Source organism: Amphiura filiformis, chromosome 7, assembly GCF_039555335.1.
Source record: "Amphiura filiformis chromosome 7, Afil_fr2py, whole genome shotgun sequence".
NCBI lineage: Eukaryota > Metazoa > Echinodermata > Ophiuroidea > Amphilepidida > Amphiuridae > Amphiura > Amphiura filiformis.
In genome coordinates, this window is record NC_092634.1 from 69,579,033 (window position 1) to 69,593,278 (window position 14,246).

The window sequence follows — 14,246 nt, forward strand, 5'->3', positions numbered from 1 at the left end:
TGAAATCATCAAGGTGTTAATTTTCAATAATATATTGATTCTAGATCATGAAAATCGATTTTTAGGTTGCTTCGACCAACAATACCTCGTCTACCCTTAAGCGTCAAAGATAGTTAGTGAGTGTCCTTTCATTTAACCTAATTAGTTTGGCTTAAAACTCTTTTCTGACAGTTGATACTAATAATAGTTTACAATATTTGGCAATACAGTCTATGATTTGACAAAGAACAAACAAATAAAAATTTGACCAAAATCGTATAATAAGGTTTTAATACAATAAAATGAACAATAAAATTAGAACCAGTGATTGGCTATCAGAGTCATCTCACCGAGCACGAAAGGCGGGGGTATATAAACCTAAGTGCAGGCATGATCGGGATCAACAACGAAATAAATTATGCCAATTACAGTTATCCTCTTATAACGGATTTGGTATCCATAAATACGTTAAGGTTACCTAAGATTTCCTGTATCCATTTGTACAAACACAAAAATGCAACGTTGTTGTGGTCAAAACATTTGAATAACTTTAAAAGTAGGGTTATATCAAAGTTATGTAAACATTTTATTCTATGTTCTATTATGACAAAAGACCACAACATTTTTAAAATATGGTTAAAATGTTATAAAATCTTATTGTAAAATATTTTTGGAGAACATTTTTGAAAAATATTTTGTCAACACTTTAATAACATTATGTTAGAATGTTTCACATCGAGATTTTAAAAGTGTTTTTTAATGTTGTTAAGGTGGTACTACACCCCTTGATAAGTTTGTGACTATTTTTTCATTTTTATCAACAAAGAATAATAATACACTGGTAACAAAAGTTATGTATATTATAGGAGGAATGAATCCAGTTACTACACTGGAATTTCAGTGACTCAAGACAAGCGGTGCGTTATTTATAAGAAAAGAGGTACCGCTAGAATGTACCTCATTTCGGAACATATATAATGAACCACTTGTCTTGAATCACTGAAATTTCAGTAAAGTAATTGGATTCCTTGTCCCTAAATATACATAACTTTTGTTACCAGTGTGTAGTTATTTTTTGAGAAAAATGCAAAATTAGTCACAAAATTTATCAAGCGGTGTAGTACCACCTTAACCCGTTTTATACCCTAAATAAACCCCGGCATTGAAACGGTATCTGTAACACGTTTTGTGTTTGCTGGGTATCAATTCGCCGTAGAAGTGACGTAATAAGAGGATTAGCCTAACTACCATAGCAATAGATGAATACAATTTTTGAATATATCGTCCTGCACTACAAGTAGGTTGCACTTACCACCTGTGTATGTCTGTAATCATAGATTGAATAGAATATCGCTCTCTTTAAAGATAATAATCTTACAGGTGCGAGTGTACAGCATGATATGAATATTATATAAAATTACGATCCAGGTCTTTATCTGTGTTCTTCGACATCTATGGTTCAATCAATAGGAACCACGTGAACGTTTTAGTGCAGGGCGATGTATTTAAAAATAGTTTTAGAAAAAAAATAGTAAAAAAACACACATTTTACTTACGTCAACATGATCATATCTAAAACAAAGATGATATCCTGGTAGTATTCCCTCCATGTTATTCACATGATCGAACGCTGCCTCCAATATTACCGAAAACTCGGCTGATTCTTGGTCGTTCTCTCGTGTCATGATCGAACGAATATGCACAGGAATTTTTCCTCTGCAACGTGGCAAGTTCTATTTCCAATGTTGATGAGAGCAAAGGTATTGCATAAGGAGATGCTAATAATGGCGATTAGGAAAGTTGTTGAGGTGGTCATGATGAATTGGTTTTTTTTACCTGTAGCTGCAGCCTGTCTACAAAAGTAGCCTATACATATAAACCCCAAACCATGTAAATGTGCGAGCATAACAATTTGCAATTCAATATCGAATTCTCAGGAAGGTTGTTTATGTGTATCTATAGAACATCTACGCCTGTTTTATTACTGCGGTTCTCTGTGATATTGAATTTAATATATTTAATATCACTGTACTTTTCTGTAGAATAGGGTAAATTGATTACATTTGAAAATAGCCTTTTCCTGCCTTATTTTAAATTGCACCACAATTCTCTAAATGGAATAATTTAGTCATGCTAATTCAGCTTTTCCCAATAATTGAAAATTGCATTTTGTGGTTAAATCAACGTAATTTAGAAATGGAGAGGTCGTTTTTAAAAATCATGTGAAAGCTGCTTAATCAATTATTTATAACGAACGACTCTAATTGATTTCAGAGGGTCATTTTATTTCTAACATAATTTTTGAGAGTACAGTTCTGTTAGACTCGCCCTACAGCCATATAATTGCAGCCATAATAATAATGTCAAATGTTAAGAAGCCAGTGGAGTGCGTAGAACATCCAATACCCATGGTAACACTTCCTTCGGCAATCCTTAGACAATGCTATTTTGTTACTACCATGAGCCGAGCCTAAGCTCACAAGACTGACTTGCAAAATACGACAATGCACTTCCTTCCCTCCATCATGAACTCAAGTACATGATTCTGACTAACAAAATACGGTAATGCACTTTCCTGCTCTCCATTATGAACTCAAGTACATAAGTCTGGCTTGCAAAATACGAAAATACACTTTCCTCCTGTACATCTGCAACTCAGGTACGTAAGTCTGACTGGCAAACCTACGATAACATTGCTCTCCTCTATACAATGGTCGGACATAAGTCACTTATTACTGGACCTAAATTTCGTCGGCATTAGTATCGGATACAAAGTGGTAATGGGAACGAGCGTCGGAAGTAACTCTATCGGACATAATGTGCCTTAAGTCGTGTTCACTAGGTCGGACATAAGTGACTTATTACCAGTAATAAGTGACTTATTACCGGTAATAATGACTTATTACCGGTGACTTATGTCCGATCGTGTGAACACGACTTTTGGCTAAATCCTGTTCAAGTGGTGGGTTATAAATCAGTGTATTTTGTCTAGGTATGTGTAACCCAACAATTAACAATATGAGGACATTTCTGAGCCACATTAACTAGTGAATGATTTGAAATGACCGCCAATTATGACCGTTTGATATTTTATTACCAGCAATGTGGAAAAAAACATGTGTTACACCAAAGTAAGGTACCTTTTGCTGAAGGAGCAAAGTGTAACAAACCATAACTCAGCTTCTGGATATCGTTTGTAGTCAAATGATATACCGTATCTTTTTAAAACTTATGATATATATTTTTCTAAATACAAAATAAAACCAATTTGACCGGGGTCGACTTTACGACCGGTTTGTGGTGGATTGACACATAAATGTCTACAGTTATTGCGTGATTTTAAGCTGGAACTGCTTAGTTTCCAATAAGCTCCGTGGAGACTGGAACAATGCCGTCGCGGTAACCATCCAATTCAAAAGTAAGGTCTGCCAACTTTGATTGTTTCTACAGACAAGAGAGAAATCATGAAAACAATATTTATATTGATATATAATATTCTCGTTGTATCTGCTTCACATGATTGGGTGTAAAGTGATTCAAGCGTTATTTAAAGTAAAAGTAGTGAACATGAAAGTGAAGTTATCCTGGGGTCGGTTTGTCATAACGTCGGTTGTAAGATTTTGTAGGTGTATGTAGGTGGGATGAAAAGCCGACGATCAATTGAAAAATTTGACCTTTCGTATTGAAGATATGGATTTTTTTCCCAAAACAAAAAAAAAAAATAGGGCTTTTTGGGAAAAAAATCCATATCTTCAATATGAAAGGTCAAAATTTTCAATTGATCGTCGGCTTTTCCTCCCAGCTGCATACACTTTAAGAATATATCATTAGATTTATAAAATTTACTTCGAGGACTGTTATATATCAAAAAATTGAAAAATATCAATTTTTTATAATTTGTCATAAAATTTGTATTATATCATGATTTTCAAAAAATGAAAATTATTTGATATCAGATATACATGCTTCGTATTCAGAATGCAATTCGATACGTCTGAGGTGCTCTCATGTCCCCTAAAAATACTGTCGAAACGCTCAAAACGCTCATTCCAGATCCCTTAAGCCAAGCAATTTTGGTTTAAACTTTCCGCAATATGAATCACCTTTTTCTTATCATCGTAATAAGCATAAGATTCATATTGTGATGATCGCCTGCCTTGTACACTTACGGCAAAAAACAATCAAGCAAGATTGTCACAACAGAAGTATCTCGTAAGTACTTTAATTGTACTAGAATAAAACAAACAATAAAATATAACAAAATTGCTTATGTTGCTTTTAAATGTCAAACAATTAGACAATACACAACATTATGTACATTAAAATGAACTTGTACGAAACAATGAGTTGCGGTTCGGTGCGGTTCAACCTTTTTAAGTTCGACAGCTGACGTAAGACAAATACTAATATCAGTATTATATACAGGTGGTGGCCGCATTGCATTCTCTAAATTCAGTAAATTTTCATCGTCAACCGTGTAATTGAATGGGATTATTTTGACATTTTAAAAAGCTTGAAATATTACATACAAATAGGCCTATGTTGATAAATAATATAAATACAAGCTAAAACCGTTGGGGTTCGATAATGAACCCCACAAAACTAACCGAGTATATTGGAAAATGCCATCGGTCGGGCGGTTTCACAAGTTGCCGGCTCGATCATGTCATCCGCCGCCTGATTATATAATAGTTTCTTCAACTCAATGACATTGCCCATGTGACACCATCGAACCCGGACAGGTCGATGCAAATATTGTACAGGGTGTCCCTAAAAGAATTTCATCTTAAATTGTATCTGTTTTGTTGTTTAATTCCTGTCCAAACTCGTTATACAATTGTATAATAAGACATATTCTATAATACTTTTTGAATTTAATTGTTTTACAATGCTAGTTCATTGTGAATCATTTCCACGGATTCGATACAGCAGCCAATGTTTTATACAGATTTGACATTAAGTATGGACTATTTTTTTGCAAAATTACACGACTGGTCTAGAAAGGGTCTGCATAAACCGCTCGGGCTAAATATTAATTGGGATGTGTCCGAAGATGGTGTAAAATAATTGTTTTATGTGTAGCAAACTGACTCAACTATATGTTTTTAATACAAAGGAACAAAATTGCGACTTTCATGAATGTACTGTATGCATAGTTTTAACTTTATTGCAAAGTTGCATATTTGTCGAATTCGTCTCATTTCCTCTCGTTGATATCTGAGACACCCATATATACCCCATATTTATGTCTTAGGGTATTTTTCGTATATAGACCTATGAATATATTTTACCTTGGCGAGCATCTCACGTAGAGTAGCTTGGGAGTCTGAGTGAGTTACGAGTGAGCCATCATTGTTAAAGGCATTCTGTGACTTGAGGGCAGTATCTAATGTTTGTGATCTGCCCATTGAATCGTCAGAACCGTTCCTGAGTTTCCAATACATCATAATCTGTGGTTATAAATAAAGAGTAGCAAGAAATTAAAGAGTATGATACTGTTCTAAAGCAAAATAATTATTTTTCATCATAGATCATCTATATATTTAAAAAAATATTACATTTTGTGAAATCATAGCGCTTGGTTTATCCATATTCTTTCATGTTCATTGCTGAAAGGATTAAAGGTTCTTTAAAGGTAGCTGTTAGGATTTTCATCATTCATAAAATAAAGCACGTAACAATTTTGTTAGTAATTAACAGTATTTGTTCGCTGTTTTGTTTGTGACGTTGTTTTTCCTGTACATACATCGTAGCATTTAACAATGTTAAAGGCATTTTTTCCTGCTTCGCCAATGAGTACAGTAAACAAGGGTAGCACTAACGATTTTTTATTAACGTTGTTGTTTTTGTATCTGCTTCGCCAAAGGTAAAATAAACAAACGTAACATGTAACAATTGTTATTTACGTTGTTATTTCATTTCTGCATTTGCTTCGCCAAAGAATATATTAAACAACGTAGCATGTAAGAATTTTGTTATAAATATAGTTTTTCCTGTATTTTACTTCGCCAAAAATTACAGTAATCAAACGTTTTGTTAGCAACATACTTCGCTCAAGAGTAAACTAAATACAGTTGGCATATAACAATTTTGTTAGTAACGTGCTTTTTGTACCTGTATTTGCTTTACCAAAGAGTATCCGCCGGCGAAGTGACGTAATAAATCGAATTAACTACCATAGCAATATATGAAACAATTTTGAATATATCGCAATGCACTACAAACAGGTTGCACTCATCAGCTGTGTATGTCTGCAATCATAGTATTGAATACAATGCCGCTCTTTTCAAAGATATATATCTTACAGGTGCGAGTGATCAGCATGATATGGTTCAATGCAGAGGTACCGCGTTTACTGGCCCTGAGCTCAAGCGAAGGGGGAAAGTGCGGACAAATGAGATAAGTGTCCCGTACTGCTCCATGTCCATGGGTCCCGAGGCTCTTGCTACGCCCGTGATCATTATGCAATACGTATTATAACACTTACCTTTGGAACAAATAACAAACATAGCACTAAAGTTATTATGAAATTGGCAGCTACTCCGAGAAGTATAAATTGAATGTTGACATTATTGGATGTCACGTTCATTGCAGGAATCAGTAGGATCGTTGATATGGCTATTGCGTATACTGAGGCTGCTATGTATTTGCCTGGAAATCATAGATATTATTTGGTGATAATGATAACAACAATACATACAACAACACAACAAAAAGAACACTAATATAAAAGAATAGTTATAGAAGTTACTAGTTTTTAAAAGGTTTGTGGGTGTTAAAAGGGTATCTTTGTCTTCTTCTCCTTCTTCTTCTTCTTCTCCGTCCCCTCCTCCTCCTCCTTCTTCTTCCGCTTCTTCTTCTTCTTCTTCTTCGTCTTCTTCTTCTCCTTCTTCTTCTTCTTCATCTTCTTCTCCTTCTTCTGCTTCTTCTCCTCCTCCTTCTTCATCTTTTTGTTCTTGTTCTTGTTCTTGTTCTTCGTATCTCCTTCTTCCTCTCCTTCTCTTCTTTCTTCTATTTCTTCTTCTCCTCATCATCCTCTTCATTCTTCTTTTTTCTTCTTACTCTTCCTCTACTGTTATTCTACAACAAACTTACTATCGTTTAAAACAACGACGTTAACATTTCGAGTTTTCCAGGCTAAGAACACTCCAAAGAGTAGTAGAACGGTTTTTATAGTAAATAACGCACCAACAAATACGATTTTGTACTTCGATTCACACTGACGCATCACTGGTACATTATAAAGTTCCTTCTTGGGTTCTGTTTGATCAACCTAAAACATATTTGTAAATATTATGTTTGTCTTTATTCCGAATACTTCAGTGATTAATTAGTATAGATTCAAAGAATGCATTTGTGGATGAATCCCTAAATGTCTCTACGTATGCAGCCTGCGGCAGTACTCTTTTTCTTGCTCTTGGCATTGCAAAATCTCCCCTTCAGGTTATCTGTTTAAAATGAGGTAACACTCAATCGGGTCCTATCAATTCTCTATTACGTAATCGGTATGCTTCAACTATATACGTATTTATAAATACATACGTGGCCACCTCCGCGCTGCCATAACAATGTTTACAGCTTGTAGATAGGAAGTCTGCAAAGGACCTACGACACAGCAGGTGGTCTTGCCGTACATTTGAATGCAAATGCGGTAAAAACACCAGGCGGTGCAGCAGAATTTAAAAAATGGTTTGTACTCTTATCAATGTTATTCAAATTCATTACTATAGTTTTAATTTACTTTTATTATAAAGTAAGCAATTTGTCTAAAAATGCATCATAAAACAAAAGGTTGCTAATCAATAAGTTATTTGTCTTAATTTACCTTAGGTTGCAGTAGTTTATGCGAGATATACAAAGAGTCCATTGTTATCCACAGACATAACAATAGTGCGTCGACTGTAACTAACCCAAGTAACCATTTTATAAGTTTCGGGTCATGTAGCTCTTGGCGCTGAAGATGAGGAAAAAGGAGAGTAATTTTAATTGAAGTATATCGTCGCCATCATCACCCTCACGCGTTTGTTTAATGGCATGTAGAACTGTATTCATTTGTTGTTTGATGGCGCTATTTTTTTTATTGTTTGCATCTTTTCATGAAATGAGCCCTCCATTTTCAGACAAATATGCAATAACAAATGAAAATTACCACAAAAACGCAGAAAAAGATAGAAATTTTGATACATAAAGGAAATTCTATGTTAAAACAGCTAAATAATATGTGTATATTATAGCTGTTGGTATTGCCCAGGTCTAGAATTGAAAATTATGTTTGTTAGACAATTTTTAAATATTAAAATATATAATCACATCAAACAACCGTGCTCAGTATCATCCTCATCATCATCATTATCAGCATCTTTATTCTCATCCGCTTTATCATCTTATCATCATCTCTATTATCCTCTTACTCCTCCTCCTCTTCTTTCCCCTCCCCTTTCATCCTTCTACCACAACCACCGCATCCTCATCATCATCACCACCATCATCATCTTCACCATCATCATTATCATCGTCCTCGTCGTCGTCGTCGTCATCATCATCATCATCATCATCATCGGCATTGGCATCGGCATCATCATCATCATCATCATCATATCATCATCATCGGTATCGTCATCGTCAACGTCATCATCATCATCATCATCATCATCATCATCATCGGCATCATCATCATCATCATCATCATCATCGGCATTGGCATCGGCATCATCATCATCATCATATCATCATCATCGGCATCGTCATCGTCATCGTCAACATCATTATCATAATCGGCATCATCATTATCATCATCATCATCGGCATCATCATCATCATATCATCATTATCGGCATCGTCATCGTCAACATCATCATCATCATCATCGGCATCGTCATCATCATAAATCATCATCATCATCATCATCATCATTATGAATCATCCCTAATCACCATTATTATAGCCCTGGTGATAATACAAACCATTTGAATGCATTTTATGGTATTGTCAAATATTGCGTGTACACGATAAGTTTTCATAAAGAGGGCTCCCATTGCAAACGTAAATCCGACTGCAGTAAAAGCGTATTGCATCTGGAAGAAGATCAAGTTACATGAATCTGTAATTTCTATACATAAAGCCATATTGTAATATTTGTTGAGGAAGACGTCCTCAAAATTTTCTAAAATTCTGTTTTTAACATGATTGTAATGTACTTTTCTAAACTAAGATACCCTGCAAAAATCAGGACATTAGGTGCTGTAGTTTTGTTAAAATCCGAGATTTTGAATAAACCTTTTGAACAAGACGGTTTATTATTACGATGGAAATATTAGTCGAACGCGTATGCGATGTTCATAACACAGTTACGTACAAGGCGTGCAGGACGGTCACACACACACCCCCACACATCAAAGGATCTTACCGTAGCACAACCGACGGGGTAACACACATTGGCGCTGGCAGTAAATTGCAATGTTCTTCGCTTTACCTCAGTTATTAGGCTCAAAATTAAGAGGGGACATATTTTTCAGTAAAAGCTAACATTTTTTGGAAAACAAATACATTTTTTTTAATAGAAACGTTAAAATATGGCTATAAAATAAACACTTGAAGTACCGGTCGCTTTTCCAGGTATATGAAAACAAAGGGACACACAACATCACATTCCTATACTAATTTTTAAAATAACAATTTCGAACTGTTTTGACATTTTTGTTTTGCAGTAAAGAAATGAATGGGGGAAAATACCAACTTGCGCAAGTTTTGGAATTACTTACAAAACACAAAATAGTGAAGGTTTCATCTTGAAGGTCTGAATGATCAACACCGTACAAGAACACGGATATATAAATCAGGACGCTTCCTAAAATGATGAACGTGTTTAATACTGGACTGGTCATTTTAATTAAGCTGTAATTACACAATTGAAAGTAATAAAATAAATTTAGTTACGTATCAGCTGGCTGAATGAATCTCTGGTTGAATTCGGGTTTTAAAGCTGATGATACCCGTTGGTACATGGCATATAAAAATATATATAACCCGATGCAACATAGGGCTAGTGTGGATTCATATACGTGGCGGTAAATTGTAACATAATTTAGACTTTACGCTGCCAAGATTATCTAACAAACTAATATAAAAAGTACAAAATAAATGCAAATAAGTGGTTGTGACAAAGGGTTATATGCCCAAAACGTAGCCGAACTTATGTTTATCATGTTTATACGGCAATTCTAATTTTACTTGTACCTTTTATTATCCCACTGCCGACGCAGCTTTTAGCTACTAGCTAACTATATAACTCAATATTCTAAAAGCGCATTCCATCATACTTAAGCGCTATACAACTAACTAACTAACTATACTAAAGCAAATTATATTAGTAGATCCGTAATACTAACCGGTCATGTTTATGTCGTATATTCATTTCAAGAAAACCCAATGCTACAAAGATTCCGATGCTGGTTGTTGTGAACAATGCAATTCGACTCGTCCTTTTAACCACCAGAAACTCATAGATGTAGGTTTTACCGTCAACGGGAATTGAACCACCTGGAAAAACATGACATGTAACAAACGTGGAACATGTCGAAATATTTACTTTTGAGATTTTAGACGGCATATATAACGCACAGTGACATCGCCCCGATATCTTCATGGCAGAAATCGCCATGGTAGATTGAATCCACCGCCACACATGGCCATTATACATATCGACCTGTTTAATAGTTTATAGGCCGAGGACATCTGACTAAGGCTACTGACAATAGCCCCCATTGCCTCGGTGACTGACCTCGCTGTGTGTCAGTCAAGCATGGTATGCCATAGGTCATATTCTTTTAGACAACCTTCACGATTGGCCTATACACTGCGCTATATAATTCGGCACATATAAATCAGAATTATTGCGGAATTATTGTCAGTTTTGACTCAAGACGCAAGCTACTGTCTCAAAGCGCAAGCTAACGACTATCATATCTGTTCAAAATATATATTCATGTGCAAGGAACCACATCTGGTTTCTTTATACGAAATCATTTACGGGAGATATTCATCATTTTCTACACCGGTATCCAAAGATTTTCTTCTCATATCAAACTCGTGCATAGCAAATTCACGTGTATCGATCCCGGGTATTTATTTTAGTATCTCTGCTGACAAAGTAATTATTAGCCAGGCGATGTCGGTGTGTAAAGCTCTATAACAAATAAAGAAATACAGGATTGGTGGGATATTGAGTACTCCCGGACTTATGAGAAACTTAATAGAAAGACAAATGGAAAAGAAAAGACCAAAAAGAAGGCTGAGAATAATTGAAATGTTCAATGAATTATTGCATGCGGCCGTATTTGACACTTAAAGCCAGATTAGAACATTTCCACAAAAATAGATTAGCATTTCTTTTCCATAAAATGTTAGCTTAATTTTAAGCCGAACAACTGAGGTAAAGCAAAGAAAATGGAATTTACTACCAGCGCATGTCACCAATGCGTGTCAATCCGTCGGTCGTGCTACGGCACGATCCTTTGACGTGTATACCGTCAGCAAGTCATGTACTGTCTTATGAACATCGCATAAGCGTTCGACTAATATAATAATAATTAAACGACGGCTCCTGCGTTTTAGTCTCAGATTGTGACAAAACTACAGCACCCAATTTCTTGATTTTTTGCAGGGTATGTTTAGTTTAAAGTACATTACAATCGTGTAAAAAACATAATTAAACAAATATTGAGGGCGTCGTCCTCAGCAAATGTTATAATATGGCTTTAAACGGGGAGCATAATGGAAAATGGAGAGATTGAGCTGAAAGCCGAGGCAAGCAAGTAAGCAAGCGATGTATTCTGTAAGTCGTACCTCTCCATTTGATGGTCGTATTATTCTTGTCAAGCCACGTAGGGTTTTTACCATAGCGATCAAAGTATAACAGTAATTGTCCTCGTTTATCTGATTTGAAAAAAAAAGTGATATGTAAGATTACTACACAAAGACTCATTGTGCTGATTTTTCAACGATTTCGTTTCTATCAGTTTCGGAAAGGTTTAAGTAACAACAAACTAGGGCTGTTATCGAGTAAAATTTACATTGTCGGCAATCGTCAAATCTCAAGATCCGACCTGTACAAGTTGTCGACAAAGCAATACATCAATTAAATTCAGGGACCATCGTTTATTTAAACTAAAATATAACCATTATACCATGAATGTATCATCTGAATATTGGGATTAAAATGGAAAGATAAACTGCACCACTTACGAATGAAATAGAAGACTGATGCAGTTATTTTATGGTAAATAATTGCAATGTTAAGAATATCTTAAGCTTATCTCTCACGCGGGTGTCGACTGCAGACGACAAGTTTCAAATTGTTTTTATAAAATTCAAAAATTTCAGAAATGTAAATTTTCATGACCATATTTGGAATCAGCATGAAAAATGCATTAAAATGAGTACAAACAAGCCCAGTATTGATTCAGTAGTTGTTAAGATAGCTCTTGACATTTTGAGAAAATTTTTAAAAACTTCAACTTTTTCCGTTGAAGCGCATGGCTAGCACGCAGAGCATTAAGCTTATCTCTAATATTTTAGTGACTAGTTGTTTGTCGACAATTGTTCCATGATTAATCACAACATTGCTTTGTTAACAATATCCTACCCAAACTTCTTTGTTTGTTTTCTCTCTTTATTTCTCCCTTCTTTCCCTTCCAGTCGCCAAAATGCCCTTCGGGTGTTAGGGTTAAGTAACCTCTATCGAAACTCAATATAGGCTCTATATATTTTAAAATAACAAAAAAATACCTAGGAAAACTCCGATACATACCACGATATTGTGACACATACAATTGGATACCTAGACGATCACGTGTTATGTTGGTTTTCATTAAGCCCTAAAAGAGGGGAAAACATGCGTCATTACAAATATTATATACCATTTAATATGTAGGCCTAATGATACTTTTAAGTATAATTAAAGCAACATTCCATTTTCGACAAGTAAAAGCACAATTACGATTTTGTCTATTATTAATCAGTGTACTTCGGTTATATTTATAAATGTGCTTTTATAATACGCACGTGACCACCTCCGCGCTGCCATAACAGCTTGTACACAGTAAGTCTCGAAGTGACCTTTTACATAGCGGGTGGTCTTTCTATACATTTGAATGCAAAGGAGGAATTTGTCTATTTTGTTCAACTTTGTGATTATATTGTAAACGTGTCCGTCGTTAAATATTTTTTTCCGTCGTCAAATATTTTCAAAATGTTGTTTTTGATAGCATATTACAAATTCGGACCCCCCCCCACACACACACATGTATAATAATTTTGCTATTCAATTAATACTTAAGTTTGATGATATTTACTTACAGAGAGCCTATCCTTTTCTGTATAGTGGTCAATGCATGAGGATTTGGTCACGCTTGCTGGTCTTGGTATGTCGTGCCCATGAGTCACGTGCGTATTTATAAAAGCGCATTTATAACCGAAGTACACTGTTAACATGGAACACATAGTCATTAGCTCTAATAGCTTTTTATAAGTCAGTTTAAACTTCTAGAAATAGCTTTTTATATAATTTTCTTAAATAACTTGCTCAACTCTAGTCGGCTGAGAATGTCAATTATAGGTCAAATCTGAAAATAGTCACAAACATTTGATCCTTTCATCATTGTTGAAACAAAATCAATTAATTTACTCACTATTGATCAGAATGATGATGGATGATGATCCTTACCGGCGGTTGGACGTATCCCGACTGTAGAGGGTGTATTTACAGCCAGGAGAGGATCGTACACGTTACTTAAGTAGTGGGCCCCCTCGTCTCTGTTCATGACGTTGGTTCCTCTTCTCCTAATCCATATTGATTTTTTTACATGTCTTGCGTTAGTATCAAATTCCTTGCATAGAACTTTAGCATTGTCCCAATTGATGATTGGTTTTGTTGCACTGCGTGGTCTGTTATAGCTGACTTAGACTGCTCAGTTGCTGATTGTTTTCGGGTTTGCCGGGTGTAATTGGCTTTGGTTTTTGACACCCTGTTAAAGTTCTCTGTAGTGAGTGTGATACTAACGCAAGACATGTCAAAGAATCAATACGGATTAGGAGAAGAGGAACCAACGTCATGAACAGAGACGAGGGGCCCACTACCTAAGTCACGTATGATCATTTTGGTTTTGTTTCAATGAAACTTTTCCTTACTGTATATCTACAAACCTGATGAATCTATTCAGTCGTTTAATCCTTACGCTAATTATTTCAATAAGCTTAGTAAATTATTA